This window comes from Phoxinus phoxinus (genome assembly GCF_949152265.1).
Source record: "Phoxinus phoxinus genome assembly, chromosome: 18".
Lineage (NCBI taxonomy): Eukaryota > Metazoa > Chordata > Actinopteri > Cypriniformes > Leuciscidae > Phoxinus > Phoxinus phoxinus.
In genome coordinates, this window is record NC_136893.1 from 8128455 (window position 1) to 8149909 (window position 21455).

Consider the following 21455-nt stretch of genomic DNA (forward strand, 5'->3'; position numbering starts at 1 on the left):
CGGGTTTGGAACGGCAATAGGGTGAGTAATTAAAGACACAATGTTTGTTTTTGGGTGAACTATCCCTTTAAGAAGAGTTTGAATTCCTCATAAGAATGTTTAACCTCCAACTTGTCTTAAATCCACAAAGGTGTTCATGAATTTATTGGGGTTTTTCATTAAGAATTAAGCATTACAACATTACACTAACTATACATATTTCAAATTACTATTACAAGGGATGTGCACAAGTACTCTGAAGTGACACCAATGACAATAAACTTAATACAACAAGACGAAGGCGTCAGCTAACAAGACATTAAAAAGTTACCATATATGAAACCTGTTATATTGAGTTAATACATATAAAACACAAACCAACACATTCTCACATGTGAAAGGTTAACCCATTTCTTTGGGAATTTAAATCTCGGCGGTTTAACAACCAGAAGTTGCGCAATGTTGAGACATCATTGATTCTTACTGTGAGTGACGACACACTGACTGTTCCAAGATGGCAGGTGTGACCAACGTGTCTGGAGCGGTCGAATGTACAGTAGCATCTACATATCTATTAACCCTTGAGGCTAATGTTAGCTAGCATACTACAGTTAACGGATATTAAAATTGCCAGTTACATTTCTGTTCTCTGAAGAACAGACAATATCCATTTGTTATATCCACTTCCGCATTAGATCACGTGAGGTGCTTCCTCTGCCAGGGTAATCTTAATAATATCTTGTGTGTGATGTGCCACGATTTTTAAATCTTGTAGTATGTGCACGTTCTGAGAGAAGACCATCAGTAAAGATTCTTATGATCCGTATGAGCGTGATGCAACCAGATTTCATAATCTGTTAGGATAACAAAAATCCTGAAGTCTGAGCCCGGCTTAAAGAATGTTTTGTGAATCTGGCCTCTGGGGCCGACTACTACATAAACATAATCTTGCAAATTAGTCATCATCAAATTTTTTTCTTTAAGACTGTTGTTTATAACATTTTTGAGTCAGTTACATAAAATGTAAATAGGCGTATTTGATTTTAAAAAGTAAGATTGACTGCCTCTTGACTAAATGCTAGTGGGTCATGTATTTTTTAGAAAGTCTTTTTATTAAATATAAAAGTTTTATTATTTATACTTTTAATAATGTATAATGCTGTTGTTATTTAATAAAATATTATGAATCAGCTAATGAACCATGATGAATAAGACAAAACCGATGCAGACCAATGTGGGATGGCTTACGCACAGCATAGAACACAAAACAAAACATTTGCTCTGCTTCTCACTGATTGCTAATTGCTAATCTAATACTGCCAGACTAGTCCTGCCCTGTTTAAATGACCACAGAAAGTTGCACTCCGCCTCCATTCAGGCCTTTTGACTCTACACCACTCTCTCTCGTGCTGAGGGTGGGTATTGTTTGGGTTTGACTAATGGCCGTGCAGCGGGGAGGGCCCGGTGTCTGCAGGAGTAGAGGACACTGAGGAGGTGATTGTGCAGCAGGCCTGTTGCACTGTGGATGTGCCAAAATCTGAGAACACTGTCCTCCTTTTATAGCGTCACTCCTTAGCGTGTGACCCACTGACACCATGACAGCTGCCCCCTCCCTCGCCCCCCAAACCACCAACAACTTCGCACAGCAGGTTCAACAGCACCCTAATATAAACAAGTGCATTTTGAGATTTGCATGGCACAATATTTCAATGGTTTACAGCTGTTTTTACTTATGGACCCAGATATTTACAGCCCAACACAGTAGCAAATTGTTTATCAAAAAAAAAATTAAAAAAAATTAAACATTGAAAATCAAATTCAATTCCATAACCTGCATAAACATGACAAGCTAATTTAGCACATTTCAACAGTTTTAGGTTTTTGGCTGCCAATAATTCACTTCATAAAACACATTGTGGTCGGCACAAATCATGTTTGTCCTTGTTGCCCAAGTGCATTATGGGTTACATTTGCTTTGTTCATGGTTAGAATGTGGGGCATCTCACAAACACATATTCATGCTGGCAGCTGACTAATTTGGCCATTTTCTACTAAGTGACAATCAAATTTGTGCCAAAATACTGTAGATTTTTGATTGGACGCGTGGACTCGGGAGGTCAACAGCAGAAGAAGTGGGAAGTGTTTTTTTACTGTCCGCCAGTTAAAATCAAACTCAACATGCCACACCAAAATGAATCAGGTCCTTAGAATAAACAGTGTGGGCTGAGTTATGAGTTTAAAACTTAGGTTTGAAAAATTAAGTTTGAGTAATAATAATGGCCTTAGCAAGCACCACAATTTCTAAAGACACTCAATGTACAATGATGTACAGCTAAACGTACATGCTGATCAAAAACTGCTGTGTTATTATATGGACTGAAGACAGAGCAGAAGAAATCTAGGCTCATAAGGTCAAATTGGGCATAAATTGTGAGCTATGGGAAAAGACACGACACTTCAAGGGAAAAGCCATCAAGTCTAATCACTGGATCTTTTCACGTTGCTGTAAATGTTGCTACTGCAGCAGTTCGCTTATGTTATCGCTTATGTTATCCCTACCCCAGATGACACAACTGTGACCAACCTTATGCAAACTCACACCACAAGACAGCTAGTCATGACATATTAACACATGCCTGTAATGATGCAAATATTAATGTAAGAAAACATATGGTCAGTATGACTGTGCCGAAGTCGTCATATTTACTACACAAAACTGCTTCATACAACCATGGATCCTGCTCTTTATAAAATGAAATAAAAACATAAAACAAACTAAATAAAAAAATAAGTAAAATGAAACCAAAGGTAAATAAAGTAAAATAAAAAATTAAAATAAAAAAAACAATATAAAGTACGAGTAGTACAGACTCAATTCAGTACCACTGTCTGAGTGACAGCAAGACAATAGGCCTATGTATCAAAAATTAGCTGATATAAAATTACTGATACCATAGCGCATTGTGTAAAAGTATACAATATTTGATATTAATGGCAATTTTATAATAACTAATACATTATATCAAAACAAATGGTATTTCTTAATATATTTATATTTGACTTTTTAAATGACTGCTCAACAGCATTGTAGTTTCTGCTGTGATATTAAAAAACGTTTATTGTGACCACATTAGCATATTTTGTGTGCATGCGCAAATTAATGAATACACTTGTAAGAAGGAACTGTAATGAATACACAATCACAGTGTTTGCAACACCCACAAACAACAAACACAGATCAAAAAGACACATCCCATTCCATCTCTGGTTGTGTTAATAGATCCACGTCCATTACCACACCTCAGTGTCTGGGCTACAGCTCCCACAGAGCCAATAAAAGCACGCAAACACTGCTGACTCAAAGTTCAGCCATCAATAAAAAGCTTTCTCCCTCCTGGGAAGCGTTTGGTTATTTCCTTCTGCCGCCCATTGCTGAAGTACGTCCGCCACATCTTTTCCTCTTTCATTAGCTCGCTCTCAGTCTCATCTGTTGTGCAATCGACTTCATTATGATAAACATGACTGCAAATCAAAGTGTTTTTTTCGTAAATTCCACAATTACGATTTACGGTGTCATTTCTAAACCAGCTACAATTATCCGTGGTAAATGCCAAGCTAAAACTCGTGCCAGGATCAGAATGTGAAATGCTCCACTGATTCCGGCTGTGCGATGCTTTAAACTACAGGGGAAAACGGGGCATAAAGACTTCAAATCCCATAACGGTAGCTCCCGAGCTCATGGTGTTTCATGTTCCGCAGGCCTCGCTAGCGCACATTCCATCAGGATCGCATCATTGGGCAACGGCCATTCTCTGGCCCGCTTCCCTCCGCACACTGCAAGCATGCACGGATATACGTGAGTTTGTGTGCTGAGCTTAACACTTTGGCTAACTTCACTCATTACTATGCACCCACCTACACATGCACGCATACAAACAAACATCTTTAGCAGTGCTTTCATCTTAAAAGACTTATCAAGAGATATAGTCATAAAGTCAAGCATGAGATGAAATGGAGAGTGATTTCGTGCGTGCGTATGCGCCTTCAGTGTGTCATCTGTGTGACCTTTCTAGTCAGATATGTGCGTTCCCGGTGAACGCATTTGTGCTAACACAATTACACTCGGCTAATGAACAGAGTGGTGAGATAAAGCTGTCTGAATGCTAGCTTCAACCCAGCATCTCAATCTCCTTTAAAGGCTACATTTGCATCTTTAATAGAAATGAAATTCCTCATTAAACGTGCAAGCTGTGGTGGCTCGTGGAGAAAGAAAGAGACCGAAAAGAGCAAAGAACAAATGTAAATCAAACTATTTACACACTCTTGGCCATAGGCTAACTGCGGTGGTCTCGTACTAACATATTACAATGGCAATTGATTACAATTATAGGCTACTTAACGATTCAGGGTTTGTTAATTCCATTACCTTTTTATTGTTGAAGAAGAATAGTCCTACATACCGGTAATTAAATATACTAAAAACTAAAGTAACACAATATTATATTTATTAATATTAAATACCATTACAATAAATTCATTGCAAATGACCAATTATGTCCCTATTCCACCAGAATGGTTCACCTTCTGAAGCCAGAGCCTGTTCTCAGCCAGATAAACTGCCTGTTGCGGACTGGCCGCTTGTTTTCACAGATTTGAGGAATGAACTGTGACGTAACACCTGACTATGACCAGTCTATAAAAAAACATTGCTCGTCCCGGGGGTTCGTGCAAGAGTAACGGAGGCAAGCTAGTAAGAGTGACCGGTTCGAATCCCGCTCGGAGGTTACATTTGGTGCCATGACCCGGATGGCAGTGAATTTAAGAGGAGTGAGTGAAACGGAGGCAAAGCTAGTAAGAGCTGTGCGTGTAAACTTCACTCCCCTGGCCTCAAGAGATGCACTGGCGACTGAAGCTAAAGACTGTGCCTGCCTTACATGCCAGAGACGCCGTTCGGAGCGGGTCAAGTAGGACCTTTCTGTTTTGCTGCTTACAGTACCAGGAGTGATTCTATTGAATCAGCAGCTTGCATAAACTGGCTACACTCATCTGTCCTAGTCAGAGATCAATTGAGACTGAAACTGTGTATTCACTCGCTCTCTTTCACCCTGGGTCTCTCTTGCGGACATAGCTTTATATTTCTCCCCCCGCTCCATTCGAAACCAGCAAGTTTTGAAGGGCCAAAGTTGAAACAATCTTTCTAGCCAGAAAAAGCCCCTTTTCTGCAGTGGAAATGCATGGAACGGTTCGAGAACGGACTTGAATGTGTACGATGTGATTTGTACGGAAAAGTGGATTTTAAAGCAACTCGTAAGAAAACGTGCAAATTGCCAACTAATGCGCTAAAATGTGAAATAGATACAAATTGCCATGAGTGTGTTTTCGATATGTTGTCTATTTATTATCAATGAGCGCACATTCAATTCAGAAAGCTCATAACTCATTTATAGCAATTTGGTTTGCCATAACACTGCAGATTCAGTAACAGAAAACACTGTCAGAGTATTTAAGTACAGATCAAAAACAATGATTTAAGTACAGTTCAAAAACAGCTCTGAATGTCATGAAAATCAAAACCAAACCTACTCAGAGTCAAAACCAAACCTACTCAGTTTTCAAACCTACTACAGCTATGAAAGAGCACCGCAAAGATTAAGCAGGGTGAAAGATGTCCCTTAGAGCTTATTATAGATCTTCCACATGAAAGAGAGTCTGTGGTTTATAATGCTTATAAATGTGGCCTGGAGAACGAGAAACTTGATCCTAAGTCAGCAATTAGGGCACCTTGTCCCGGGAGTGTCTGAGCCCTACAAAGGAGTTGATCAGTCAGAGTGTGACAATTATGATGAATAGCCTCAGTACGCCAGCTGTCCGACTGCTCCTTTGGCCATTAATATTACTCGCGGCTCTACTGCAGCAAAAAGCCACTGAAGCTTTCGCTCACCCCTTTCTAGCTCTTTCAATTCAGGAATGTGTTGCCATGACAGTGACCGATGGCTCGGCAGCAGACGGGGAGCCCGCTCATCCCAGCCAAGGGTTGAGGTTGGTGTGAGAACGTGTCAGGGCCCCGCGGGCGACGGATCAGAGACCGATCCACTGGAAAACTGGAAGCGTCTGTAGATGTGGTACTGATTAGTGGCGGGTGCGGGGGAGAGCTGCAGGTATTTCAGCTATGCTCTGCGTTTACCACAGGGGAATCCGGCTAGCGAGACCTACCAGCAAAATTGGGCTATATGGGAGCGAGGAAAAGCAGAGATGTCAAATGTGTGATTTCTAAAGTGTGAGACCTTCCCTTCTGGTTTAGCGTGAGCTGTAATTGCAAACACGTTTAGCCCTCGCGGTGCTACAGAACGCGCTTAAGACAACAAGGCCTGCCAAAGGGGTGTCTGTTCGTGGAAGGTGCCCCGTTTTGAGCCTGACAGGCGGATGAGGCTCAAAAAGGGATGCCTTACGTATATCTATGGTTTGATCAGGAAGTCGAGAAGAAAAACATCTATCGTGTCGAGGTTTACTTTTCATGACAAGGCGAAACAAAATTTGGTCAAACAAACAACTTACTTCTGGAATCACTTAAAGCAGTTATGTGGATATGTGAAGGTCACGATCTTCTACAAATTAAACAAACAAAGAAGACTTCGGCAAATTCACTAACAATGGCTTCAAGAGATTTTAGGATAAATCGAAACTGTTGTATCATTGCCCATTTAAAAGTATAGGAGACCAAAGCATCTGCAGAAGCATAAAAGCAAAGTCCTATGCCAGATGATTAAGTGAAAAAGGAATAAAAGAATAAATGACTCACTATATACAGTGCAACCACAAATGACCACGGACAAACAAAATATCAGCTACAGCACATCTGTGGTCAAAAGCAACCGCTGGCGTTCATTACGAATGAGTCACGGTTCTTATCAGTAAATCACTCCACATAATGAGTTCATAATATTCTTTTATAATAATGTAAGAAGAGGAACGTTTTTATCATTTATTTAAAAACAACAACAACATTAAATCAGGGTTCCCAGCCTTTTTTTGTCAAACCACTAATATTTGTACCACCCAAAAATGATTAACGATTAAATTATAAATAATTATAATATTTTCATATAATTATTTAATAAATAGATTTAATAATTTGCTAAATTATCAAATGTAGTAATTAAAATGAATTCAAATATTTAATGTAATATTCAATAAAATGTTAATCTAATATTTAATTTATCAGATGATATTTGAACCATTATATTGATAAATATTGTTTTTTAAATATCAAAATACAATTAAATTAAAATCATTTGTAATAAATAACTATTTTAATTCAGCATTGGAATTTTTATTTTTAGAAAGAAAAAAAAAGGATCCTCATGACTAGATATAGAGTCCACAGGGCGTTCAGTCCACACTGTCAGTATGTTTGAGTGTTTATTAGAGAGCTCTAGTGTATTTCCCCCAGAGGAGAGTTTGGACACTACCCCAGTCTGGTGGCCTATATAGCAGAACAAGGGCCAGGCCATTGTTTCGTCCCTGTTTGCATTTCCCCCACCGCCAGCGCGACCGGCTCATCTGGACACGATTGAGAACTCAACAGGAAACGGGAAAGAATGGCACTGGAGTCTATAAAACTTTAAGAACTGTCTAAGGATGGCCAGTCTGCAAACACACACACACACACGCGCACACACGTGCCTGGCAAACAAACCTGTCCTAAAGTCAATCAAATGAGTAAACAGGAGAGTGCTATCATTGAGGTAACACACACTGATATCAGTGGCAGGCGACTGCTGAGCGGCCCTTATGTTAAAACGCTTGCACACAAACTCACATCCGGTTTAATGCCAGTGGCACAGCCGAGGGTCGCCCTGCTCTGCTGATGGTCATTAAGGCACTGCACCGCCATCACTCACAGGGTCACAGGAGCATGAGAATCGAGCTGGTAACAGCTATGTAGCAAAAGGCTAAAACAGACTAGTCTTATCTGAGCCAAGAGTGTGTGCGCAAGAGTGTGAAAGGGACAGTATCGTCGGCCGCTGTAAATACCAAACTCAAGAGGATCACACTCTCAATTATACAGCGACCCGGTGGCAGCCACAAAAGCAAGCCTGACGAAGACCGCTGCTGGATTTTTATCGTCACACACACAAAAAATACATCTGCCAAGGACGAGGAAGCAAAGCTAGCTGTTAACCTACTCTTCCTTCCTCTTGCCCTTCAATAAACAGCACCGCGTATGTCCTTTCAGTCTCTTATGTGTTAAAATTCAAACCACAATTCGTATTTGCCCATAAGAAATGAAGGTTTGGGATAGAAGCACATTTATAAGCAAAGAAATAGAGAAATATCTATATTGCATCGGGCCGCTCGCCAGCTCTTAGCACAACTCATTCTTCTCGCGATCATCTGGAGCGTTCTGCCGAGCCTTTATACCAAACAGCATCTGCTGCATCTCACAAAAGCCCTCATCCACTGAGAGATTTCGAGTCCTAACAGCTGCGGATGGGAAGAAAGATGTGCTTATGTCTCTGTCCTTCTGAATATTTAAAAAAGAGGCGTTTCAGTTTATGCCTATAGAAAGGGCATGGTCACATTGACTTCACCTCGTTCTGGGATCAAATACATAGGGGAAGGGTGTGAAAAACTAAACTAAGGAATAAATAGTAGAGCTTGTATCAATATTATAACTGTTCGTACTTAGGGTTAGGGTTTTTTATTTTAGTTTAATGTTGTACAATTTTTGCTACAAATGACATGAATTATACCTCAAAAGTTAGCCTATTAGAGTACAGTTTAACCTGACGGATAAAAACAATCTATGGCAAAAAATAAATAAATAAATACAATAGACTTACAATGAAAGACCCAAGCCATATCTAGGCATCAGAATTTCACAAAGTCCTGAAGTTAGGGCAGTAAGCAACTACCTAGCAACCACCCAGAACACCCTAGCAACTGCATAGCAAGGTCCTGGCATACTCCAAGAAAACACTAGCATCCTACTGGTGAGTTTTGCAAAGGCAAGCACGCAACAACAACATAAATCTAGCTCAAGAACAGCAGTACAAGTACAGTTTTACTGACAAGAGAGAGCACACGTGAATTGACAAAAGAAAGAGAGAGGGAAAACAAGACAACAAACACAGATGAGATTCAAACCAGCACCTTTCGCAAGAGATGCAAGAACTTTACAAATGGGTAGTTGACAAGTCAACACCAGGATTTTATAAAACATTTATGTTGAAAGGAAACTGTTTTTAGATGCCATGTATGCTATTACTGACAGCTAACAGATAACTTAGCTTTTTTTCAAGACCATCTGAAGCGACAGTTCACTCAAAAATGAAATTTGTTTCGTCATTTACACCCTCAAGTTGTTCCACCTGTATGAATTTCTTTCTTCTGCTGAACCCAAAGATGAATATTTTGAAGAATGTCTGTAACCAAAGAGTTGATGTCTTCCGTAATTTTTTTTTTCAAGTCATTGGGGCAACTGTCTGATTTTCCATATTCTTCAAAATATGTTATTTTGTGTTCAGCTGAAGAAAGAAACTCATATAGGTTTGAAACACCTTGAGGGTGAGACTAGGTAAATGATCGAATTTAAGTTTTTGGGTGAACTATCTCTTAAATGTTCAAAAAGTCAAATTCAGTGCATTTGCTTGAAAAAATTGCCAGTCTAAAAAAAAAATCAAGCTTTGTTATTATATTTTTTTAAATATAGTTTTTAAAGGAAACTTTGGGGAAATTTTGAAATGACATACTGTACAATATTCTTGTATTCATGTTTTAAAAGACAATAGAACTAAACTGATAAAATGCCAGATGCTTGATTTGATTTATGTGCTATTCAAATCTGGGGACATACTAAGGAAAGCTTTTTCCATATCTCCCACAAAACTGCATGATGAAATTAAGACATACTGAATTTTATTTTTATTTTTTTTCAACATGAGATTCCAGATTCTTAATCTTTTAATATCTTATTCATGAAGCAACAGCAAAAAAAAGAAACACCACACTGCCCATTTAAAAAGTGGAAATTACATATAGCATAGAAGAACCCACTTCTACTGAGCACCATATTGTGCATTCATCATGCGTTCACAGTCTCACTAAAGACACAGTTGAGTGCTTTATGGTGCCTAATCAGTCTAGAGACAAGTATTTCTCTGCATAAACAAGTATACTTTTAGGAACCTGTTATCCAGCTAAAATCAGAATTTTCTGGCAATAGGCTCTCAGAAAAGTTGGATCCATTGATAAGCTCCTTTGGGAAGCAACAAGAGGTGGCGAAGAGAACATCTTACAAACAGTGAATCGCACACCTCTCTAAGCACACGTTAAATGCAGGTTGTCAGGAGAGGTGTAAAGGTGCACACCCCAACACCCCTGTGGCTGAATGCCTACTAGTCATTCCATCAGAGTGACACTTTTAAATACGCACACTCACAAACATGATGTCATCTTCTCCCTCGCTCATTCAAATAGACGCACACCTTCCATAAGCACCATAACACATTATCTCTCTCCTAGCAGAGTCTCAAAGGAGATTTACTGAGACACTCACACTGACCCACTAAGGCACGATGACACGCGTACAGTCCGTCCCCCCACGACACCTCCGGGGTCTGCAGTGAAGCATGTCAAGAGAATTCCATCTGGGGAGAGGAATTTGACCTCCGACCTCTGTTTATGACCCATCAAAGGGAAGCCTGCTCATTGGTCTGGCAGAGTAATCATTTCCAGATCGGGCCACTCAAAGAGAGTGTGTTCGAGAGGGAGAGAGAGAGGAGATTTTCCAGGGAGACAGAATGCCTGCAGCCGGCTATGTTAAAGGAATCAGGCTGCTGATGTTCAGCAGAGCTCTACAGAGAGGCCCATGTTCAAAATGCAACTTAACCAACCTCTCAGAGACAAAAGATTAAGGTAGAAAGAAAGAAAGAAAGAAAGAAAGAAAGAAAGAAAGAAAGAAAGAAAGAAAGAAAGAAAGAAAGAAAGAAAGAAAGAAAGAAAGAAAGAAAGAAAGAAAGAAAGAACTAACACTTATGACAATTGATAATCCATGCAAAAGACAATATATAGTATAAAAAAAGGTAAAAAAAATTAAAAGATTTTTTCCTATTGCAATCATCTTTATGGCTAGGTTCACTTTTGTGATTTCTTACAATTTAGCCATCTCATAAAAATGATGACCGATTCTCATTGAATGCAATTCATTCCGATTGATTAATCCAAACGTAGTGTTTACATGAACGATAAATAAAGTGATGTATGCGTTTATATGTCACAAGCTTCTAATCAGAATTGATTCTGACATGCGAACACTGCACGAATATACAGTTTCCCACTCTTCTTTATCTTAAAGAGCAGACTTAATATTTATCAATTCCGGGTCCTGATTAGGTGACGACAAGCACATAAACTGTTATGCCATGCTGCTATTTATCAAACAGTAAAAACGCCCATTTCCACACCCAGAATAAAGTTTCTGTGGATGAGAGTATGAAGTGAGGACTGATGGGACGTTGTTCTGCTCCACTTCACAGACGATGAGACGAGCGGTAGGAGAATTTTAATATAACACGAGTCACGAGTCGGCTTTGCCCACCCAAGAATGCATTGCATGCCAGTGACGACAGGGTTATTTTAAATTGCCGAATTACACTCAACGTAAGTATTGGGTTTCAACTTACTCAAATATCTAATGATACAAATGTAAAAATAAAAATATTAAAGCAGTTCAAATGTTGACATATCTTAGTAAGATGCAATTATATATAGTTTATACTATTTATTATATACAGAAATGACCATGGTGAACATTTTTGGAATTTGTGAACTCTGTTTTGTTTTCAGACAGTTTAATATAACTTTCAAAAAAGTCAGCGGCGTGGCCTTTGAAGGCCGAGTCCTTCGAAGGATGCAACCTTAGAATTTGGAGACAGCCATAGTGTGAGCTGCTGCAGAAGCCAGCTAATTTATGCGCAGGGAATATAAAAAAATGAAGACGAGGATCTGAAAAAATAGCATAGTTTCTAAACACTTATTATACGAGCCATCATGTTTTGCATTTATATAGAGCTGTCATGTCACTGTAATACTTATGAGCTCTGACACATCACTGTCCCTTACTGACTACCTTTTGCAACTGTCTTGATAACTTCGGGTATGGAAAATCTTTGAAGTGACTACCATAGCTGCATGGAATTCACATGAATTCCGATATGACTGCAAAAAATCGGACCTGTATTGGATTTAGAACCACATATGGAAGTGGCACAAATCAGAATTGAAAAGGTCAGATTCCATGCGTTTATGCTGTTCACACTTCATGAGAAAACCAGATCTGAGTCACATGTGAGCAAAAAAAATCTGATCTGGGCTACATTTGCCAGCAGTCTGAATGTAGTCTGACATACTGAAGTTGTGTTCACACTGACAGCAATGTGCAGTAATAACGCAACCGAAAGTCATTCATTTTCTTTAAGATTTTGACCAACCACTGGCAAAGTTGAGCTGAGTTTGTCAGTTTATGCAAATGAGCAGGGCCATAATCTGCCATCTGGAGTGCAGATAGAATTAAATGTAAAAACATCTACTAGCAATTGACTTTGCAACACTAACCATTGTAAACAGACATTGAGAGAGTAACAGAAATGGCTGTCAAATACTAATATGGGAATACATTCTATTTCATTTCAAACTCATCTCCTTTTCCCTTGCATCCATGAGGAGTTTTTAAAGTTCACTCAGTTGGTGCTGTTGTTGGCATAATCGCCTTCTTAAAAAGAAGCAGTCCGTTCCTTGACTTGCTCGCTCACACTGCTGGAAAAACATGATTAGCTGTTAGAAACATGATTAATGATTTCTGTTTCCCGAGCTGCTCCTCTGTCAGAAAGCATCATTATGGAGTGAGAAGTTTAGTGGGCTCCCAAGAAGTCTGCAGTGACAAGGAGGTCCCCCGTCAAAGACCCCCCGTGAGGTTAGAGGTCAAGGGGCAGCACGGATTAGGGCGACACGTCACCTCGCTTAGGGATTTCAATTAACCCTTTCACAGTCCTCTGTTACTCGGGCAACGGATAAGCCTGACACCGGCAGATCCAATGCGCTGGTTTCTCTCACCCGGATTAGACCTAATCCTGAATGAAAACCAACTCACAAAGCGGGCTCCAAATCAAACTCGCCTTTAGCCCAAAACCAGCCAAGCAAAGATCACCAGCAGCCAAAATTACAAAGCAAAGGTCCCGATCTATAATGCCAGAATGAACCACAAGCGAAAACAGTTGAGATTATGAGGTCAACTATCTAAATCCATTCTGGCAGTATTAAAGGTTGAACATTACCCAGAGAGATCAATACACGCCGTCTTTTAATGAGATATTAATTAAGAGGCGACTGAACACCAGGACCTTGACTTAACAAGCTCAACGCTCTTATTAAAACCAATTCAATATCATGAAATATTACATCTATCAATCTATCAAGAGCTAGCTTTATCCATTTATTGATTTGCTGAAACAACTCCACGGAGCGCCATATTATAAACTACACCGTATCCTGCACATACTATCCAGTTTCGTACAAATTGAAAACGCACCTATAAGGCTACTGTTGACCTCTTGAAAGGACTTTTAGAGCATCTGTGGTCCTCGGAGAGGGACGTACCCTTGGGCCCCATCACTTTTAGTCTTACTTACATGGCCAGTCTAGAGATCGTGCATTATTTAACTGGCTTTCAGTACACAAACCACAACTGCCTGAGGAAGTGCTTCAGCGGCAGTATCCGAGGAAAGACGACGGCCAAATGAAATGAACCAGACAGTAAATAGTCTATTATTGAGTTCACACTGCTTATACCATAAGGAGGCATAACAAAGAGCAAACCTGCTCAGACCACAATGAACAGAAAGGTGGGAAACTGATTTTGCACATCCAGCCCAAATTGACTTAAAATACACATGCAAACCCTTATAAACACACGTGGCTATTCTTATTACTAACTTCACATTGCCTACAGCGAAGCTTTCAGAGTCACTTTCATCAGAAGGGGTAAATAAACACACGATTCAAACCAGACCTCAAGGGATACGTTGTGAGGGACGCTTTTGAATAAAGTAAAAAGAAATTTGGCTCCGAGATGCTGCCAGTCTGTGACTTCCATTATAAGAGGCCTAAAGCCCTTCTCGATACAAAACAGGCAAGCGAAAAGGAAAAACACAACGGCACCAGTTAATAATACCCTTAACAGCTGGTTTGGCATCAGTGAAACCTACCCTATGCTTAACATAATACATTGTGAGTGTCGTAAAAATGCTGTCCAGGATCAGTTGTAAGGGCCATAGAAAACTCCACAGAGGGTGGTGGTAAAGCTGTAGTCTGCAAGCAGATGGCAGATAGCATTGATCGGATCCAAGCCCCGATAAGGCTGAGGGATAGATGCGCTGTCCTGGAAACTACAAAGGAGAAGTGAGTGGAAAGGTCCCCCCCACCCTGTCCCAGAAGAGAAATCCACACCACTGACTAGTATTGACGTACATTAAAGGTCCCAGACGTTGTAATTTAAATCTAACAGCATGTATCACTAATAACGCTAACTGATGTAATGTTCAATATGCATAAGGGGTCAGGGGCCAACCCAAGATGGGTGAAGGCTGCAAAAGCTCATTCAAGGGCCCTTGACACTTTCATTCACAATGGTATGTGGCCTGACAATGATGTCAAAGGTCACACTTGGTATTTCAAGCGCTAGTCGAATAGTTGGACTCCAGGAACTGGTCAAGACACAGCTGGTTAGTTCGACAGTGGAAAATAGTCAGTCCCAAATGCATACGGATTGTGCTCTCTCCATCACAAACACATGACTTATCAATTCCTAGAATATGGTGCCATGTTATAAACCACGTTGAATTATAAACTGCTGAATCATGTTTTCTGGAACAAGATACTCCTGGTAATGGTCAAGCTTCATTGGTCATCCCAGGAAAGCTTCTAATCTTACTAACGGCCTCATACTTTGACAGCAAAACAAGAAATACTCAGCTCAAAACAAAGGTAGGAATGTCATTTTTTCCCCTCCTAAACCAGTTGTTAGTTCTTTTATTTTGATGGGCGGTTGTAAAAAAAGAGGGCTGGAAAAACACAAGAAGAATGAGAGCTCATCATTGCTGTCCTGACATCATGAGTGGCACTGATCCTACACTGAGGTTCCCAGCTGAGACCTCCAGTCTGTTGAGGGAGCGGGAAAAGCTGCATCTCCTCTGGACGACGGCCATGACAAACAAAACATGGCCTGACCCTTCAATCTCCAAACACTGCTCAAGCCAAAAAACTATTGATAGACACACAATAACTCAGAAAAAGGAAATGATAATGAATGTGATGCAACAGCACTCTTTGCATTATTAAAATACAACAGAGTAGGATGCTAATAAGATTGATCAAATATAAAATGGTAGCCTAATCTCTATTCCTGTCGTATTCCTATGGCATGAAGTATCTAAATATCACACGCTTTCTCAGAGGGATAACCATCTGTCAGCCTTTGGCGCACACTTATATAAACGTACATACTAGAAGAAAAGTGAAGGGAGAAACAATTTTATTATCTCTTCCTCTGATCTGATACAGTCGGCTTCAAAACACTTCAGGCCTGACTGCCTTTATTGTGTTAGTTTGACGTCTCCACAGATTTGAGGTGCAGAAAGAGCTGATAATGGATTGGAAGAGTAAATTAAATAACTTGTGTTTTATGATAAACTCAATCAAAAAGATATCATTGTCTGTCCTAGAAGTGATACTGAAGGAAACTAAAAAGACAAGTAAGTAGCTAATGAGAATCTAAGAGCCCTCTATTCAAGAAAATGAAAAATGAAACCGAAAAGCTAGCAGCTAAGGCTTATAAATATGAAGGAGGAATTCTTGTGTTCAAAATGATTCATATTATTTAATCAATGTGCGGGTGGTTGGGACTAGTTGTCACAATGGTACAAAGATTCAAACGTCAATAGTTTTGTATTTGCTTCTTTTTTTTTTTCTTTTTTTTTACTACTTAAAAACCAATAAAAATATAAAAAATTTGTATTAATTGTCTCCTCCCAAAGTAAAATTCCAATATTATTATTTATTATTAACTGTTGGGTAATGCAATTGGGACACGTTGTCACAACATCAGTGTGTTCAAAAGCACATACATCCATAAGACTTTTTATGGATTTGTGCACACACAGAAATTGACTATCCAAAATAAACCTACCCTAGGTAATATTCACTGTAATAAAAAGTGTGACAACTAGCCTCGGTCACTATAAATGCAATTGTAGCTCGTGACTCTGTAATTCTGTAGTACTGTAACGCTGCAGACGTTATTTAGTGTGGGGAAAGGCGCCAAAACTGTCTCTGTCTGCACGCAGTGCCTCATGTCATGGGCACGGAGGTTTAATGCAGCCCACAGCCCACTCCACACCGGTAGAGAGACTCGGGAGGAGGCTGGCACTGACAAGCTCGAAGGTGAGGATGTCAGGGATATTTAAAACATCCGTCAATCACGGCAAAGGCCGAGTGCGCGGAACATAACGACTCAAAGCGATATTAATTCTGACATGGCGCACTTTGTTTCTCACAGTGTCACATAGGCGAACGCTTTGACATAAAGTTGGACGTTTTACGCATAACGTTGCGATTGATAATCTAACATATTAAACAAACTTCATCAAACTACCAGGGACTCTTACTAATGGATTGTTCTTAGTGAATCACAAAACGTGACCAATAGTCAATTTTCCAAAAGACTAATATGCTTTTTAAACCAAATACGCACCGACGTTTTGTTGTAAACAGTTCTTCAGGCTAGCTAATATTAAGGAATAGCTAGCCCAAGTGTTACATCTTAACACGTTTTTGTTCGCTTTAACACATCTTTGTTCGCTTAGCTACCCTATTTATTGGGCTGAGTAGGCTACACCATAATGGAATATGGAATTTCCATCATTAGCTACTAATAAACCATCATACTCGCCGCTACTTCAAAAATGGTACTGAAATGGCATCACTGTGATTCACTCGTTGTGCCCAAAAGGTAGCTTAAGAGTTGCCACTCTCAACAAACACGGAATATGAGTTTATATAAAACACGTAACTTTTGGACAGTCTGCTTATTTCCCCACAATAAAATCTTTCAGCCCGGTAACGAGTGCTGTAATGCTGCTGACTGAGACATTGAAGTCTTGAGTTAAACGACCACATTTCAATAGGCTGAATGTGTAATGATTATTTACCGAGCTTTCCGTATAACACCTTTACTTTCTAAATAAACTCTTATCAGTCATATGAAAAACCATATCGAACACTGGAAGGACGCAGAGCAAGATCAAAACATTGACAAAAACGTAATATTTCGCAAGCAAGAAAACACGTAGCCTTCTATGTTTCTCTTAAAATCATCTAACAGCATCATGTTATAATAAAAAGGAATGAAGTAGATAATTTCATTCATTCACAACATAAACATACAAACACCAACCTTCGACTGTCAAACAGTTCCCCGCCAACCCCCAAAAATAATACCCATGTCTACTCCACAAAATAGGTAATTTAACCGTAATAAAAGCCATATACGCTGATAGATCTTTATATGTGAAGACTATGTTGATTGTAGGCTACATGCGTGAAATTACAATTAGAAAATTGTCTAATCTTAGATTTCTGCCTTTCTCATGCAGAATAACTGTTGTAACCTACATCCAATGTTCCCGAATCCCCAGCTGAATCAGTCTTGGTGAGATTTTACAGACAGCCAACCCACATACTGACTGTCACATTCATACTGACAATCCAATAGCCAAATAACTGAACAAAATTAAGAGGCGTTGGGCAGAGCCTGGTTTATATATTCAAACATATAAAAGATCGCTCGCTGTGCAGTTAATATTATCCCTAAAAGTGTGATATGCAGTGGTAAACTGCGCTATCCAACAAATGCATCGTTCACATTCTGCATATTCACAGAGAACGCCCCTGTACCCAAATAACCTGCTACTTATTTCAGTAAAGCAATTAAACCACAGGGAATCTGACCAAGTTAGTCCTCCACTACTGCTGTTCAATGCAAATATCAGCTTGTTGTATGCGTCAGTTAATAGACACTGAGGTGTCAAACCGCATATAAAATGTCCACATCGCACTCCTCGGCTGTTCCGACGCAATCAAGTATCGATACATTCACAGTGAACGCCGAAGAAAACAGCGCGCGACGCGCATCTGATCTCAAAAAACTGCATTTCCCCCCAAACAAACTGCATTGAAAAGTCTCGCCTGTGCGTAAAGAACCGACGTTACTTACTTGTGCTCTTGATACCTTGGTTTATTATCCTCGCCATGCGTAAAATCTCAAACTTGAGTACATTTTCTCGGCAGCAGTGTGTAAAGCTCCGCGTGCACTTTCCGAGTGTGAAGTCTCAGCACGGCATGAATGAGGAGGAATGCAGTCCGCGCGCCCTGATCGAGACGCAGCCTCGTTTTGAGTCTCAGGGAACGCGCTGCCAGATACATATATCCCGCGTCACGGCCAGGCGGCGACATTGAGCGCACCGGAGCCTGCATTTGGCGAAACCTACAGTCTGTAGTCTTGAATACCAGTCCGTTGCACCACCTGTCGATGTATCTAGGCACATTTATTACAATCACAGAGACGATGGTTTGTTTGTCTTTTGTGTATGCCAGCCAAGCATACAATAGTAGAAGATATGAATAAAACAGCATTAGAGGAGTATTGTAACACAGGGTGAATTGTGACTCTAGTTAAAACAAATTGAAATGAGCTAAAGTAGTTAAATGTTTCCAATATATTTATCTTATTTATTTTAAATAAAAATGATTAAAATAAATGGAGGCTGGCATAATAATTATTTTGAGCCAGCAAGTTTCAACAGGGTTTTTTTTTTTTTGCACCACATTTACAAAATAGACATTCACTATAGTGCTTTATTTCTAATTTGTTGCAGACAAATGTGTGAATATTTTTATTGTATTAAAGGTATAGGAATTACAAGCTGTACCTTGAAAAAAATGTTACAACACTCCCAGTCTACCCAATATTTTTAGATTTCTACCCATGTGTTTTCAGAGAGACATGTGCATGCAATAAAAAGTGACATTTTACAGTGCAGACTGACATAAAATACAGAATAAGAATAAATATAGAAAATATGTTATTTATTTTCAAACAGAAAACAATTGTCTGAATTTTGATTGCAAACTTTGTTGCTTTAACCTTGATCACTAACAGGGATCTATCGTTTATATTCAAGAATGTAATCGCATCATACATTCGCATCGCTTAATCACGCTCAGTGTGAAATGCCCTTAAGACATAATAAACAATCATTAAAAACAATACTTAGACATATACTTATATAGTATTATAAATCCTTAGATTACAATGAGGTTAGGTTCTTGTTTGACCAGTGGTAGACAAAGACCATCTCATGTTAGAATGTATTTGAACACCCGCTGAGCTTTACAATCCCATCATCCTACTGCACACATACCCTTCCTCACAAAGAAACCAAAGCTTCTCTGATAAACACTGTGGATTTATGATCAAACTTGCACACACACTGACAAATCCAGAGCTAGACTGAAGACGCCGCCTGAATGCACAAACAAGTCTGTCAGAACAGTCAAAACTTCAACTTAAACTTCAGCTGAAATTCTACTCTACCTTTATAACATTTCGTTGCATTGTTGTTGTTTTTATGCAGATGCAGTTCTTCAGTGATGTGAGGCACATTCCGGTACATTGTCACTGGATGTACGCTTCAATCTATTTACAACAAATAAGAGTGTCTACCCTTATTTTGTCCTTAAGATGCGGTTTGACCAAAAAGTGATGAGTTTACAAAAAATCTACTTACAGTATATTGTGTTGTGACAATATAATGGGCCAGTGACCATTTCATAAATGAACAGCGTTATGAATGTTTTAGGCAAACATGTTTTTCATGTCAGCAAAACAAAGCACAGCGGAATCTGATGGGGAAAGAAACATGACAGAATCCATGAGCATCAGGCTGAGATGCTTTGAGTCTCAATTATCTATTGATCTGCTACAGGTGAAGGAACTTTAATGACTAAATGCAAACAAATTTGCTGGCATTTTCTGGTGGAAAACGTGCAAAGTTTGTTTCTGTCATTGAAATTCAACTATTCATTTTAATACATTTTCATTCATTTTTAACTAGAAAACCTTAAATGGTGGCCTGCCAAAGTCTTGTTTGAGATTTGGGAGTTTGAAGGTGTATAGGCCATAGCTAGCATCTTCAATGAATTTCAACAAATCATCTTCCAACTTGTTTGCAACATGTTGTTTTCATGAAATAGTCAGCACTTTAACTTTAATGTAGAAGGAAATTGTGACCACAATGTCCACTTTTGTTTTTACTAATATCATAGATCCTGTTTGGTGCATGCTTGTCTAATTGTGAGTAGCATTGATTTTAGTTGTACCTGCCACTATACATCAGAAAATAACAAATGTTCTTGTCAATTTTTAGTTAAACAACTGCTAAGTTGACAATCTTGGCCAGAATAAGCTACTGTATGCATCAGACTTTAAACCAATAGTCAAACGTCTGGCTTGGACGACTAATACCACCACAAAATGTACATCATCGAGTCGTGCTGCTCAAAACTGTCTAGAAATCATTGACTAATTCACAAGATCATACTGAGAGAATGAGAGAAATTGAAGGGTTTCAACTTACAGACGGTCAAAGAGTTACAGAGCAGGCAGTGATCTGTACATGAGAGAGGAGAACAGAGAGCTACAGGTGTTGGTCTGGAGTGAATGTGATTTCACCAACATGTTCCTGGATCTTTGAACAACATTCCAATCAACCAATCAGATTTGATTTCACTAGTTCACAGTTTATTTCAAGTTTAGGCTAGGTGCTTCTACATCAATGTTATTCCCTTGGATTTTAGGGATACGTTTTTGAACAGGAATGTTGATCCATCAACATGTCTTACTTGGCAAAATCACAGTGAACATTGGTCAGGTGTCAGGTGCTTCTAGAGCCAGGTGTAGTGGGATGACTCAGGTCATTCAGTAGTTGGCCTTGCATCTTAAAAACAAAGTGCTCTGAATGTAAGTGTGCCGCTCATCCCTGGGGATGTTTGCAAGGTCACTGTCATTAGGAAAGTCTGACTTAGATTGATTAGGTCTAAAACTTTTCTCTCTAACTTCTGGAGTTTTGGGAAAGCATGTGGTGAGTGCAGGGATATTAGTCTTTTTCTCTTTTGTGTATCCCTAACACATTCCCCTGCAAATTAATACAAGAATGCTCCCACTTTCCAGCCGTATCCATACATGTCCAATCAGGGGCGTGTCTAGAGGGGGGGCACGGGGTGGCACCGGCCCCCCCTGGAATATGATTGGCCCCCCCTGGTGCCCCCCCTCCAATCTCATTGGGTTAGATTTGCTGTCAACC

General features: G+C 39.5%; 1 protein-coding gene across 1 annotated transcript in view; it reads right to left on the reverse strand.

Annotated features, from left to right (window-relative positions):
• The window catches only part of plxna1a (plexin A1a), a 220602-nt gene extending 202081 nt beyond the window's left edge, over positions 1–18521 (reverse strand). The window contains exon 1 of the mRNA XM_079589633.1: positions 18308–18521. The gene's annotated coding sequence lies outside the window, so the exon portion shown is untranslated. The remainder of the gene's footprint in view (positions 1–18307) is intronic.
• Positions 18522–21455: the final 2934 nt, after the last annotated feature.